We start from the raw sequence: 14,984 nt of genomic DNA on the forward strand, positions 1-14,984 counted from the left end.
TAATGTCTGCCACTTTCTTTTTTTTCCTTCTTCTCTGTAGGAGGATTCAGAATTTACAGGTCAGAATAAAATGTGCAATCAAAGCAAGAGTTATCTAATGTAAAATCTTTGCTTTGCATACTAATGATGCAACAGTTATTACAGTGCAACAATTAAAACACGGCCACAACACACACCCACATTCAGTTTCAGAGACACAGAGACTCTGGCTTAAGAATGCTCATAGTTGGTTCTTCTCTCCTAGACTGTCTTATTATCCTGCAGCATAAAGAGCTACTGCAGAAGCTGTAAGAGAAACCATTCTCAATCTATCTCCATAGTAAACCACCTTTATACTATTTCAGAGAAACCCATGACAACGTGTTTTGGTGACTGTAGGCTAGTTATAAGGCTGGGGCAGTATTAAGTCATTAGTGAATCTGGATTTTTCTTTCTCTGCTGAGAAGAAAAACAATAGTCATGGTCAGGGTTCTTCAACACTATAAATGTTTATAATATACTTACTAATTCTATTGTAAGGTTATTAACTTGCAAGCAGCATGAATAATCTTAATACAGTAAACTGACAATCACGAGGCCCATTTCCTCCAGTCACCTTTCCTTATTTTAAACTCAAAGGTCCACAAGCATACTTTTCACCATAAACCTAAATCTGAAAGATTGAAATGGTATATTAAGTTCTGTGTGGATTTTGAAAGGTCCCTGGAATAAAAGGTCCAATTGGAGGATCAGATTCAATGCTTCCCCTTCAACTTAAACTTTCTAAACTCCAGTGGCCTTATTTTAAAATAAATAAATGAATGAATGAATAAACAAACAAACAAACAAACAAATAAACAGAAAGGAACAAAAAGGTGCTTGCAGGATGTTTTCTATCTCTTAAAATGATTATAAGAATCAAATGATGAGTACTATCTCTGCCTGCTGATTACTGGTTTGCTTTCTGATCCAGTCTCTGCTCTTTATTTGCTCCTCTGAATTGCAGAAAACTGTGAACTTCATTTTCCCCGTGCTTTCTGTTTCCTTCATAGTTTCAGCCAACGGGAAGCAGTTTTAGAAAAGTCAATAATGTGAATTACGCAAAAGCCTGAATATTGCTCCTAGGGATAGCAGGTTCTAAAGTTTGCCTACCTCTTAGTTGCCTCACCATCTCTTATATGGCTTCTCAGTTGTCCTATTAGTTACACACACATTTCACTGTATTAAATTCCTTCATTGTGAAAGACCAAGAGAAGTTTCTACTTCTTAGCTGGACCTGGAATAATAATGATGGGAATACACTTTAATGATGATAAGTATTCTGTAAATGTAGAGTATTAGTACTATATTCACTTTAATGATTAAGGCATATATTCCAAAGGTGATACATTTAATTAATCTGCCATTTGGCACGGCACTCTCCCATTATTACCCCACTGTATGGACATGGATAATCAATAATCTATGCTATAAAAATACCTCTGGAATTCTATGTATAGAAATGAGATATTTGCTTTTTGCTTTCTGTCATATATATATATATATATATATATATATATATATATGAAAAAAGAAAATAGAATTGGAATATTTTGAGATGTGTTTGGATGACTTAATTCAAATTTATTTTCATGTGGAGCAGTGGGAATGGTGGCAATTTCCTTTTAATCACCTATCCTATTTCATCTAGTGCCTTTTATTAAAGAATGTATCAATCCTCAGAGAAAGTTAAAGCAAACAAAACAAAGTATTAGAAAGAAATACCAATGTGGTTTATTTTATCCAGAAACAAACAAGACCAAATTCTATGACTTTTCTTTGCATCATCCTCTATCATTTATTTACCTACTTATTTTGAAAATTCAGAAGTTAACTGCTTGTTATGGGCATGAGTGTTAACATTTATTTGGATTTAGAAATAAAGTCAGTTTGTTGTGTCAGAATTTAAATTGGACTTGGCTGATTGGTTTGAAAGTGAATACTAGCTCTAATTCATACCAATAAGGTCATAATGTGGACATTTTCCATAAACTGAATGAGCTAAATCTGTAACTCCAAGCTTTTGATGAAATTGTATTTAAAATGATGATGATATAAAATCATTTTTAAAGTTTCCTGAACTTGGTATATATCAAGTCAAACAAGTTGCCTCTTAGTGAAAGAGGAAGAAGTCTAATTCAGACTTTTGATAAGTATTAGTAAAACCTTTCCTGAAATAAAGTAACAGATTCTAATGACTGATGAACAATAATTTATTGAATCTTTTGTTATATTCAAGAAAATTGAAGAAAGACCTATTGAGTTACTAGCTGATAGATCATTAAAAATGATAATAGATCACAAGGTGATTTTTAATATGTACTTTAGAAAATGTTCAAATAATTGAGGAGTGTTAACATGGAAAAACTCCTTCTATTCACATCTCCTATCTAAAAGAACAAATTTCCTGAGCAGATAGATTTTGAAAGCAAACAAATCAAAAATAGGAACAGAATTGTTACTGATTTCAACAATATTTACCAATAAGTTGTATTCCTTTATGATACATAAACAAATTAAACCTAATAATCTACCTATTTTATCAAGAAATTATTTCTAGTAAAGTTTACTTTTAATACTTAATAAATAGCTATTAACGTATGATTTTGATGAATTGTACAATATTTGGTCAAAGGGATTGTGTAATCAAAATTAGAGTAAAAGAAAATTTAATAAAAATTAAATTTTTAAATTTATATTCATATTTTTGAGACAGGAGAGATAAGCATAACATATGTTGCATTAAGATATGATTTTGTATGTAATTGAAATAAAAGTATGGGTCCAAGAGGTAAAAGAAATAATATAAAGTTTCTGATTTAGAGGAAAGCTTGCTCATATAATTTTTAAAATGGATTTGTTTGGTATCAGATGCTATGATATTTAGGTACTTTTGGATATTTTGTACAAATACACAACATACCATAAGTTGTATTCTATGCAGCCAATTAAACATGATTAAAAGCTTTTAGTTGGTATGCAAGTAAAAAAAAAATTTAAGAGCTATCCACACTGTGCTCTTTCTTCTCTGAACCCATGATTATACTCATTCTGTTTATGTATATTTGAGCACAATAATGTATTTCATCTTGAATTACTTGATTTTCCCCCCTCTTCCTCAGTCTTATCTCCATCTGGATCAGCTATAGTGTCCAGTACTATGCTTGCCTCATAGCATAATGTGGTCTCAATATACCTTTAATAGATGAATTATCTAAAAACCAGATAATAAACTCATATACATAAATATCTTCTGATTTCTCATTATCTTTCTAGCCTTCAGAGAGTGTCCTAATTTTGACCATACCCTCACCCCCTTTTTTGCTGCTGACTTAAATTTTCATAACCCTCACATCCATCCCCTTTTACAATCTCTTAATCCCTCCTCGTTCAAAGCATTTGAATTTAGGTTTAGTATTGGATGACTACCAAGTGAGTCATTTGGATTATGAAAAAACCTAGATCAATTTCTTTTATTTCTCCACTACATTGTTTCAAGCCTATTTAACTTCTCTCTCTCTTTTTTTTTTTTTTATGAAGGTATTATTCTGGCACACTTCCCAATTGATGGGAGATCTCTAGAAAAGAGTGTTAAATTAAAAATATCAGTTACTGGCTTACATCTTAATGAAGCAGCTGGCTTAAGAAGCTTTAGATGTAAATTATCGGCCCCGGCACTATTATTCTGTCTTAAGTGAGGCAATACACTGACTTCTCTATAAGTAATTGGCTGAAACTGAAAGTCTGAGGCACCTTCATTAACAGATTGATTAGAAATACTCTTGGTACCGGAAGGGGCAGTCCTTGTAGGCAAAGTCAGGTTTAATGCTTTGAACAGTACTAAGACTGAAATTTATAAAATGAGTGTTAAATTAATTTACATTGGAGCTCCTGTTACTGATCACAGAATCATTGGCTAACCTGAATTTGAAGGATGGTCTCATTATGATCCTCTGTAGATCAAAGAGATTTCTATTACGTGACAAAATTTCCGTGGTGCCCATTTATTCTTCTTCCACAAGTTGTACTAGTATCATCATGGTTTTCATTTTTTTAAAAGAGTGATTTCTTATTTTATATACAGAAATTGGTATAGGTAAATATAATATCATTTTATTATTCTCATGGCTTAGGACACATAAGCAGGTCACACCATCCAGGACTGTGTCATCATTAGGGGATCCAGAGGTTTAGACATCTCTGGGGAAAAAAGTGCACTATCAGCCAATATACTCACTAACGTAGATGTTTTAGTTTGACTCTGGAAAGACTAAATTGATCAATCTATAAGCCTCTTCCCCTAAAAAATGTGAGGATTAAATTAATTAATGTCCATAGTCTTTTCCCATTCTAAAAGTCTATATTGTCAAAAAATTTTTAAATATATATATATATATATATATATATATATATATATATATATAAATTTCAGAGAGGAAGGGAGAGGGAGAGAGAAATAGAAACATTAATGATAAGAGAGAATCATTCTTTGGCTGCCTCCTGCACTCCCCACACTGAGGATCGAGCCAACAACCTGGGCATGTGCCCTGACCGGGAATTGAACCGTAACCTCTTCTTATTAGAGACAGTACAGATTTCAGATCTAGTATACATTTATTCTACAAGTATTCATCGAGTACCTACTATGTATCTAGCATTGTTTTAGAAATTTTGATTTATAACGTTAAACAAAACTATGCCTTGGCCTTAATTAAGGATTCTTGGAAGACAGCAATGAATTTGGGATAAAGAGGGAGGGGGGGGGAGATTTATAGAAAAGATAAAAGAACAAGATAAGTATAGACAGCCCCTGTTTGAGTTTTCTGCCATTCCTTTACTAATGGCATTAAATTTATTGAGCATTTGCCATGCTCTAGTTTATTGTGCTTTACAATTACTACTTTATTAAATCCTCATAGTCATCCTATGAGGATGATATAGATAATATTATTAATCCAATTTTGCAGATGAAAAAAGAGTTAGGGAGATTAAGTAACTTGCCTTGTCAAAAAGTCTTAGTAAATGCTGGAACCAGAATTCAAATTTAGGCAACCTGAATCTAGAGTCCATTTTCAGTGACAATTCTCAAAGTACCTACTTATTTCTAAGGTCATTATTTGTGGAGAACACTGTAGGACTACTGTAGTCATAATCGCATTCTTTGGAAAAGCTCTTAGTAATTCTCAAATGAAAAGCAAGAGTGGTTGGCTAGATCATCTGGAAGGTCGTTCAGAATTCTAACATCATTTGGCCTTGTGATTTCATATAGATCAAGCCAACTCCATAGAATACAGAGCTGCTGACTACTAGGAAGTATTATTTAAGGAATGTACAATATCCCAAGCACAACCTATCTCTGCTCCATTCTCTAGAATAAGCATGTCAAACTCAAAGGCTAACACGGGCCAAATAAACGAGGCATGCAGCCCGGAGACTGCGATTTGACGCGCTTGCTCTAGAAACTGTCATGAAGTCTGAAGTTGCTCTGGTTGATTCACTTCTTCTACTCAAGGCATTTCTAATCAGAACTCAGATTAACTATCAAGGTATTAAGTCAACTGGCTCCTAAGGGAATGCTGGTGAGTGCATTCATGGGGAACAGAGATAAAGAAAGATCCGGATTTGACATGCCATAGGGAATGATCTAGCTAGTGATATCAGTGGTAACCTGGGAACAATTAATGTAAAGGAGTGGTAGTGGTCAGACACTATTTTTGCCTTCATGATTCTGTCTATGATAGCCTTTATATAGGCATAACTTCCTCACACACTCAATTTTGTTTTCTTCTCCTTTCTCACTCCTCTCTTACCCCATTAATCCCCCTTCTAATGTAGAGCAGAAGGTAGGCAATCAGCATAGCAAAGAAGCAGCCCATGACCGGGAAAGAATAATCAGGACACAATAAAAATTAAGAGGCTTGCTGACAGGAGAATCTATGTCCATAAGATTATAAATGTAGAGCTATATCCTTAACCTTCAATAAGACTCGCAGTGGTTCTCAGCCTTCCTAATGCCGCGACCCTTTAACACAGTTCCTCATGTTGTAGTGACCCCCAACCATAAAATTATTTTCATTGCTACTTCATAACTGTAATTTTGCTACTGTTATGAATTTTGCTACTGTAATGTAAATATCTAATATGCAGGATGTATTTTCATTGTTCATGACCCACAGGTTGAGAACCGCTGAAGAAGAGCGAGCGACATGTACTATGTGGCAGCAGTGGAAAGAAAGGGTTACATGGGGTGATTTAAGTTAAAAGCAAGGACAAATGAAGCAGAAACTACAGTGTCCTTTTTTCCTCCTGTTATGAATCCTATCAGGTCATTAAGTGGTTAGGCCTTTCCCTGAGGTATAGTCATCATCAACACCTTTGCTTACCTCAGTCAGCTTGGTGCCCCTGCTGCTAAGGATATTAATGATGTTGTGAACTTAGTATAAGTGTGGCTTAATGTGCATTATTACATTATCCATCAGTTGTGTGTTGCCCTTGGCAACTGGCATAAAGTTATCTCTAGTCCACTGCTAATTTTATATCTGTCTTTGTTGGGTCAGCTTTGCTGGTTTCTTTGCTTCCTATTACTTTCAGGGTTATAACTCAAGGCAGTGTTACAGAAGTCACCACCTGATAACTGTAACAATGAGCACTGATTGCAATAGAACAATGACCCTTGGGTGCATGGGGCCATAACAAAGGCTGTTTTTTTTTTTTTTCTTGAGGTATTCTTTTGGTAATATGGTCTAGTGTAAAGAGCATAGATCTACCCTGTGTAAAATTCCTCATTTAGAAAAAAAAATCTATACATGGATGCCAACATACTGTTTTGAGGTCTTTCTTTATGGATGGAAAACTGATTTGGGAGATGTGTCTGAAACAGGATGGAAAGCTATCCCATTTTTCCTAGCTGGGCTAAAAAGCAAAACAAAACAATAAAATAGCTTGCAGACCCAATTAATACCAAAAATGATAGAAATTTTGTAGTCCAATGATCCTGAAAAAAATTTATTCCTCTTCTCTAGGGTTGAAATGTGTAATTTATTATAAAAACTTACAGCAAATAGTTATATTTTATTTTTTTTAATTTATCTTTATAGTTGAAAGTATTATAGATGTCCTCCTTTTTATTCCCATTAACTGTCCCCCTTCTCTGCACCCCCCTCCCCCAGGCCTTCACCTCACTATTGTCTGTTTCCATGGGCTATGCATATATGCATAAACATTCTCCAGTTAATCTCTCCCCACCCCATCCCAACCCCACCTTCCCTCTGAGATTCATCAGTCTGTCTCATGCTTCTATGTTTCTAGATCTATTTTGTTCAACAGTTTATTTTGTTCATTATAGTCCACATATGGATGAGATCATGTAATACTTGTCTTTCTTTGCCTGACTTATTTTGCTTAGCATAATACTCTCCAGGTTCCTCCATGTTATCTCAAAGAGTAAGAGATCCTTCTTTTCTATAGCTGCATAGTACCACAGTGTAAATGTACCACAGCTTTTTAAAAATATATGTATTTTTATTGATTTCAGAGAGGAAGAGAGTGGGAGAGAGAGATAGAAAGATCAATGATGAGAATCATTGATTGGCTGCCTCCTGCCTGCCCCACACTGGGGATTGAGCCCACAACCTGGGCATGTGCTCTGACTGGGTTGAACCATGACCTCCAGGTTCATAGGTCAGTTCTCAACCACTGAGCCACACTAGCTGGGCTACCACAACTTTTTTATCCACTCATCTAATAATGGGCATTTCCAGATCTTAGCTGTTGTAAATTGTGGTGTTATGAACATAGGGGTGTATATATTCCTTCAGACTGGTGTTTTGAATTTCTTAGGTGATCCTTCCTAGAATTGGGATCACTGGGTCAAATGGCAGTTCCATATTTAATTTTTTGAGAAACTCCATACTGTTTTCCATAATGACTGTACCAGTCTGCATTCACACCAGCAGTATACTAAGGTTCCCTTTTCTCACCAGCACTTGTCATTTGTTGAATTGTTGATGATAGCCATTCTGACAGGTATGAGCTTGCAAGTATTTAAATTTTAGTCAGCCTTATTTTTAAAATGAGATTTAAAAATTATTTATGTATCTGTTTATTTGTCTAGCTTTGGAGCTGAATGGGTAGATAGGAATGGAAACAATAAATGTTTGTGAGAGAAAATAATCTCAATTTCACATTTCACTATTTAACATCCCTGCATCTCTTTCCATCTGTAAAATGAGACAATTAGACAGCTGATCTCTTAGATCCTGCCTGGACTTATAAATAAATGAGTGCAATTTCTTTCTTTCCTCTTCATAGATTTGCATTGGGTGAAATATTCTATACTCTATCACATACAGAAAATTAGTTTTGGAATAAAGCAATGTGAGCCACTTAATTATGGTGATATAAATTGAAAATAATGCATGCTTATAATATTTTTACAAATAACTAAGCTTTGATAATAATTCTAATTCTGTACCAGTAACTAATTTTTTAACCTGCATTTCTTTTTTATTTGTTTTGATTCAGGTAACATTAGTTTATAACATTATATAAATTTCAGGTGTACAACTATAATTTACTATTTGTACAGTGTGTTTACCACCAGAAATCTGGTTTCCATCTCTCATCACACATTTGACCCCATTTACCCATTTTTGCCCTCATCCTCACTGCCCTTCTCTTCTGGTAACCACCTATCTGTTATCCAAATCTATGAGTTTGTTTTTTGGTTATTTTTTTTCTCTTTTTATTTTGTTGTTTTATATTCCACACTAGAGGCTTGGTGCACAAAATTCGTACACGGGAGGGGGCTCTCCTCAGCCCAGCTTGCACCCTCTCCAATCCAGGACCCCTCTAGGGATGTCCGACTGCTGGTTTAGGCCCGATCCATGCCCCCCCCCCCACCCCCGCTGGCCTGATTACCTCTATCCACCTCTGACTGTTGGTCTGATCACCCCCAACTGTTCCCCCTGCTGAACTTGTTGCCCCTAATTGCCTCTGCCTTCCAGCCTGGTCACCTCTAACTGGCCCCCTTTCCAGCCTGGTAGCCCCTAACTGCTCCCTCCTGCTGGCCAGGTCGCCCCTCACTGCCCCCCCCCTTCTGGCCTAGTCACCCTTTATTGCCCCCCTGCCGGCCTGGTCACCCCACGCAGCCTGCTGTTCAGTCATTTGTTTGCCCCTCACTGCCCCTCCTGCCGGCCTGGTTGCCTCATGCAGTCTGCTGTTCAGTTGACCAGTTGTTTTGGTCATCACAGTCACTACCTTTTTATATATATAGACTAGTGGCCGGGTGCACAAAATTCATGCTTAGGGAATCCATCAGCCCAGCCTACACCCTCTCCAATCTGTGACCCCTTGGGGGATGTCTGACTACCAGTTTAGGCCTGATAACAAACCAGCAGTTGGACATTCTTCTCCCAATCTGGGACCACTGGCTCCTAACCACTCACCTGCCTGCCTGATCACCCCTAACTGCCTCTGCCTGCCTGCCTGATTGCCCCTAATGTCTCTGCTGCCTGCCTGATCACCCCTAACTGCCCTCCCCTGCCGGACTGATCTTGCCCCCAACTTCCCTCCCCTGCCAGCCTGATCTTGTCCCCAGCTGCCTTTGCCTCGGCCCCCACCACCATGGCTTTGTCTGGAAGGAAGTTGGACGTCTGGAAGATGGCCAGTTGACCCAGTCTAATTAGCATATTACCCTTTTATTAGTATAGATAGATTATATAGGATAGGATTGCTTAAATGGGGGAGAGGGGCTTTTTTCAGCAGGAGGAGATGCTTTTGGCAGACAAAAATACATAATTCCTATATCTGGACTGATAGTCAGCCATATGCACTATACTTCCAAGCTGGTCATTAAAAAATTGAACGGTTTTCTTACACCTTACACCAAACAGCTGTTGCCCTTAAAAACCTTCCTCAGCCCCCACCTTAGGTTCTGCCTTTGCAGTTCACTCAGATTAGGTTCTGATTGGTTGGTTTCTATCCCAGTCAGCATCAGAAGCTCCACCTCCTGGGCAGCCATTGGCTCCTCGCAGTTCATCCAGATTTGGTTCTGATTGGTCAGTTTCTATGCCAGTCAGCAACAAAAGCTCCGCCTCATAGGGAGGGAGCCATTGGCTTCTTGCACTTCACCCAGATTTGGTTCTGATTTGTCGGTTTCTATGCAAGTCAGCATCTCCAGGTCTATCTCCAGGCCTGATCAAAGAAGCGGGGCTGATCAACAGCCACCCCAGGCTGCTGGCAAGTGCGCTGACCTGCTGATCTCTCAGACATAGAGGTCAGCAGTTCAGCCTGCTCGCCAGTCCCTGCCCACCAGAGCCTGCTGCACACGCAGCCTGGCATTCAGTCGAGCCTTCGGTCGTTTTGTACATTACGGACCCTGGGTTTTTATATATTAGGATATGAATAAAATCATGATTTTTTTTCTTTTTCTGTTGGACTCATTTCACTGAGCATAATCTCCTTGAGGCCCATCCATGTTGTTGCAAATTACAATATTTCATCATTTTTTTTAATGGCAACTAGTATTCCATTGTGTGTGTGTATGTGTGTGTGTGTGTATGTGTATATATATATATGTTACATATTCATCCAATCATCAGTTGATGGACACAGTTTTTTTTTTTTTTTTTACCATATTTTGGCTATTATAAACAATGATACAAACATCATAGAGATGCAAATACCTTTTAAAATTACTTGCGTTTTCATATTCTTTTGATAAATATACCCAGAAGTGGAATAGCTGAATTATATGGTACTTCTATTCTTAATTTTTATGAGGAACCTCCAAATTGTTTCCCATAGTGGCTGTGCCAATTTAAAATCCCACTAACAATGTAAGAGGTTTCCATTTTCTCCACAGCCTCTTATTTCTTCTTTTGATAATAGCCATTCTAACATATATGAGTCTGATATATCATTGTGGTTTGAATTTGCATTTTCCTAATAATTATTGATGTTGAACATTTTTTAAGTGCCTGTTGGCTATCTGTATATCTTCATTGTTAAATATCTATTCAGATCTTCCACTCATTTTTTAATAGGGTTGTTTTTTCTTGTTGTTGTTGAGTTGTATGAGTTGTGTATATATTTTGGATATTAACCTCAAGCAAAAATATCAATTGCAAATATCTTCTCCCACTCAGGTGATTGCTCTTTCATTTTGTTGATGGTTTCCTTTGCTGTGCAGAAGCTTTTAAGCTTAATTTAATCCAAATTGTTTATTTTTGTTGTTTTTTCTCTTTGGAGTCAAATCCACTAGAATGTTCCCAGGATCAATGCCCAGGATTTGAGTGCCTATGTTTTTCCTATGTATTTTATGAGTTTATCTCTTTTTTAAAAATATATTTTATTTATTTTTACAGAGAGGGAGGGAGAGGGATAAAGAGTTAGAAACATCCATGAGAGAGAAACATTGATCAGCTGCCGCCTGCACACTCCCCACTGGGAATGTGCCTGCAATCAAGGTACATGCCCTTGACCGGAATCGAACCTGGGACCCTTGAGTCCGCAGGCCGACGCTCTATCCGCTGAGCCAAACTGGTTAGGGTGAGTTTATCTCTTAATTCAAGTCTTCAATGCATTTTGAGTTAATTTTTGTGTATGCTGTTGAAATAGCAGTCTAGTTTAATTCTTTTACATGTGGTTGTTCAGTTTTCCCAATGACACTTATTGAACTGACTGTTCTTTCCCCACTTTATGGTCTTGGCTCTTTTGTTATAAACTATGTCATAAATACAGAGTGGCACAAAAGTAGGTTTATAGTTGTAAGTATATGAAACACAGTGTATCTTTGTGTTGTTATTCATTAACTAGTGGCCCTGTGCATGGATCTGTGCACATTGAAAGGAATTTAATTAGAAGATATATTTCAGATACATTCTGTCAACAACGCAGGCTTCTTTCAGCTTCAGAGGTACATTGTGCCAATAGTTGGTCTTCAGACATATTCTGTCAACAATTCCCCTTTCTTTCAGTTTCAGAATGTCAACAAAAACAACCAAATTCACGATCGAGAAGGACAGATCGAAGTGCATGCATGCAATTGGCGCCAGCAAGAGCTTTATATGTATGTCACATGTGCGAGTCAACGTTTATTTTTAAATTGCCAGTGCATATCATAATACTGGCCAGCCAGCTGGTTGGCTGGTGGGACTGATAGTCTGTCAGTCACTTAGTCTTTTATATATATAGATCGCTGTATTATTTTCCATGCCAGCAACTGTAAACCTACTTTTGCCCCACCCTGTATATGTGTGGGTTTATTCCTGGGATTTCAGTTTTGTTCCATTGGTCTGTGTATCTGTTTTTCTGTCAATATCAAACTACTTTTATTACTATAACTTTGTAATATAGTTTGAAACCAAGAAGTGTGATACCTCTGGCTTTTTTCTTTTTATTCTTAGGATTGCTTTGGCTATTTGGCATCTTTTTGGTTCCATACAAATTTTAGAATTGTTTGTTTTGTTCTATTTGTGTGACAAATACCATTGAAATAGTGACAGGGGTTGCATTGAATCTGTAGATTGCTTTGGGTGATATGGACATTTTAACTATATTATTTATTGCAATCCATGAGAACAGACTATCTTTAAATTTCTTTGTTTCCTCTTTGCATTTAATTTTTAAAATTACATTGGATAAAGATCAAATTCGATTTTTTACTAGGTAGGCTACTTTTTGGCTAAATGGAAGGATATTCGGCCAAAAATTGCTGTTACATCTGTATTGAATAGTTAATCTTAAGTGGTAATTAGACATTTTTGTACATTATCTACTAGACCAGTGGTCGGCAAACTCATTAGTCAACAGAGCCAAATATCAACAGCACAATGATTGAAATTTCTTTTGAGAGCCACATTTTTTTTAACTTAAACTGTATAGGTAGGTACATTGTTATTAACTTAATTAGGGTCCTCCTAAGGCTTAGGAAGAGCCACACTTAAGAGGCCAAAGAGCAGCATGTGGCTCACGAGCCGCAGTTTGTCGACCACTGTACGAGCCCATTATTATATTTTATAAGCATGGAGTAGGAATTTCTGTAATTAAATTGAACAGTGTCTCATCCCATTTTTTGCTTGAGCTATCAGTTTGCCAGTCTAGTATACATCCAATATATATTTTGGCATAATAGGTTATATAAAAACTCTCTTTAAGAATTTATGTTCCCTGCCTGCCATCTGCATTCTTTGACCTCTATAGTAAAGCCTAAAGATATGTTTCAGTTGCTTTATGAATCTTGTTTTGCATGTTTCTGCATAGATTTGCATGTTAAATGAAAGAGAGTTTAATTCCAAGGTTTGTGATATAGAATTCAATTAATAAGTTCAGACAAATTATTCCAATTATATTCAAAGCCAGTATTCAAAGCTGACGTTTGAGATTCAAGTCTAGTATCTTCATAGTTTTGTCTCTTGCCATTTCAGTCTGAATAAAAATTCAAAAATAATGTGAAGAAAAACTATATGGCCTAATAGAATTCAGAATCATAAAATTCCCTTGTATAGAGAAATCCAGAGAAAACCAGCCCAAGCCTTGACAATAGTCTGCAAGGCCCTATATCATCTGTCCTCTACTTTTACCTTGTTGACCCCCTCACCCTCATTCTCTACCCAATTTTTATGTTGAAGCTTTAACCCTCAATATGACTGTATTGGGAGATAGGGCTTTAGGAGGTAATTAAGGTAAAATGAGGTCATAAGGATGGAGTCCTAGGATTGGTGGCCTTATAGAAAGGGAAAGAAAGAGGTCTCTCTTTCTCTGTCTATTCACACATGCAGCCAGGAAAGGTTATAGGAGCACACAGTGAGAAATCAGCTGCTGCAAGTCTAGAAGAGAGCGCTCATCAGGAACCACCTCTGCTGGACCTGTTTGGATCTTCTAACTTCCAGAACTATAAGAAAATACAAATACATATATGTCGTTTAAGCCACCCAGTCTGTGGTATTTCCTCCTCCCACCCCCATTTTTATGGCAGCCCGAGGAGACAAAAAATACCTCATCTTCTTATATCATAGTTGCTCACTCCAATCTAGAAATAATGTTCTCTCTCCTTTTTCTTTGCATACAATGTGTGCTTCTATCTCAGAGATGTTGCACTAGCTATGTCTTCTGCCTAGAATTTTTTTCTGCCAGGTATTCTGCATGGCTAATTTGATCACCATCTTCAAAACTTTGATCAAATGCCACTTTCTCAACGAGGCCTTCTAAGATCTCATTTATTATTGCAACCTGCTACCACCACAGCCTGGGTCACTGAAATCCCTTTACACTATTCCACATTTTACCTTTTTTTTTAATGGTTTAACCATTTCATTATACTTATTTATTTACTAGAGGCCCAGTGCACGAAATTCATGCATGGGGGCAGGGGTGGGGAGGGCATCACTCAGCCCAGCCAGCACCCTCTTGCAATACGGGACCCCTCAGGGATGTCTGACTGCAGGGATCGGGCCTAAACAGGCAGTTGGACATCCCTCTCACAATCTGGGACCATTGGCTCCCAACCGTTCACCTGCCTGCCTGCCTAATCACCCCTAACCACTTTGCCTGCCTGCCTCATTGCCCCTAACCACTCGCCTGCCTGCTTCATCACCCCTAACGACTTGCCTGCCTGCCTGATCTCCCCTAACCACTCGCCTGCCTGCCTGATCACCCCTAACCACCTCTGCCTTGGCCCCTGGGCAGCAGTTTAGTCTGGAAGGACATCCGGAATGACATCTGGAAGGTTGGAAGGTCGTTCGGGTGTCTGGTTGAATTAGCATATTATGCTTTTATTATTATAGATTATTGTTGATACTATTACAGATGTCCCCCATTTCCCACCCCTTTGCTCACCTCCACCCAGCTGCCACACCCAGCCCTGGTCTCCTTCACCACACTGTTTCTGTGTCCATGGATATGCACTTATGTTCTTTGGTTAATCTCTCTCTCTCTCTCTTTTTTTAAATCTATGGTTTATTTTA

Source organism: Myotis yumanensis, unplaced genomic scaffold (genome assembly GCF_028538775.1).
Source record: "Myotis yumanensis isolate MYYU_CA2020_CCGP unplaced genomic scaffold, mMyoYum1.0.hap1 SCAF_2, whole genome shotgun sequence".
NCBI lineage: Eukaryota > Metazoa > Chordata > Mammalia > Chiroptera > Vespertilionidae > Myotis > Myotis yumanensis.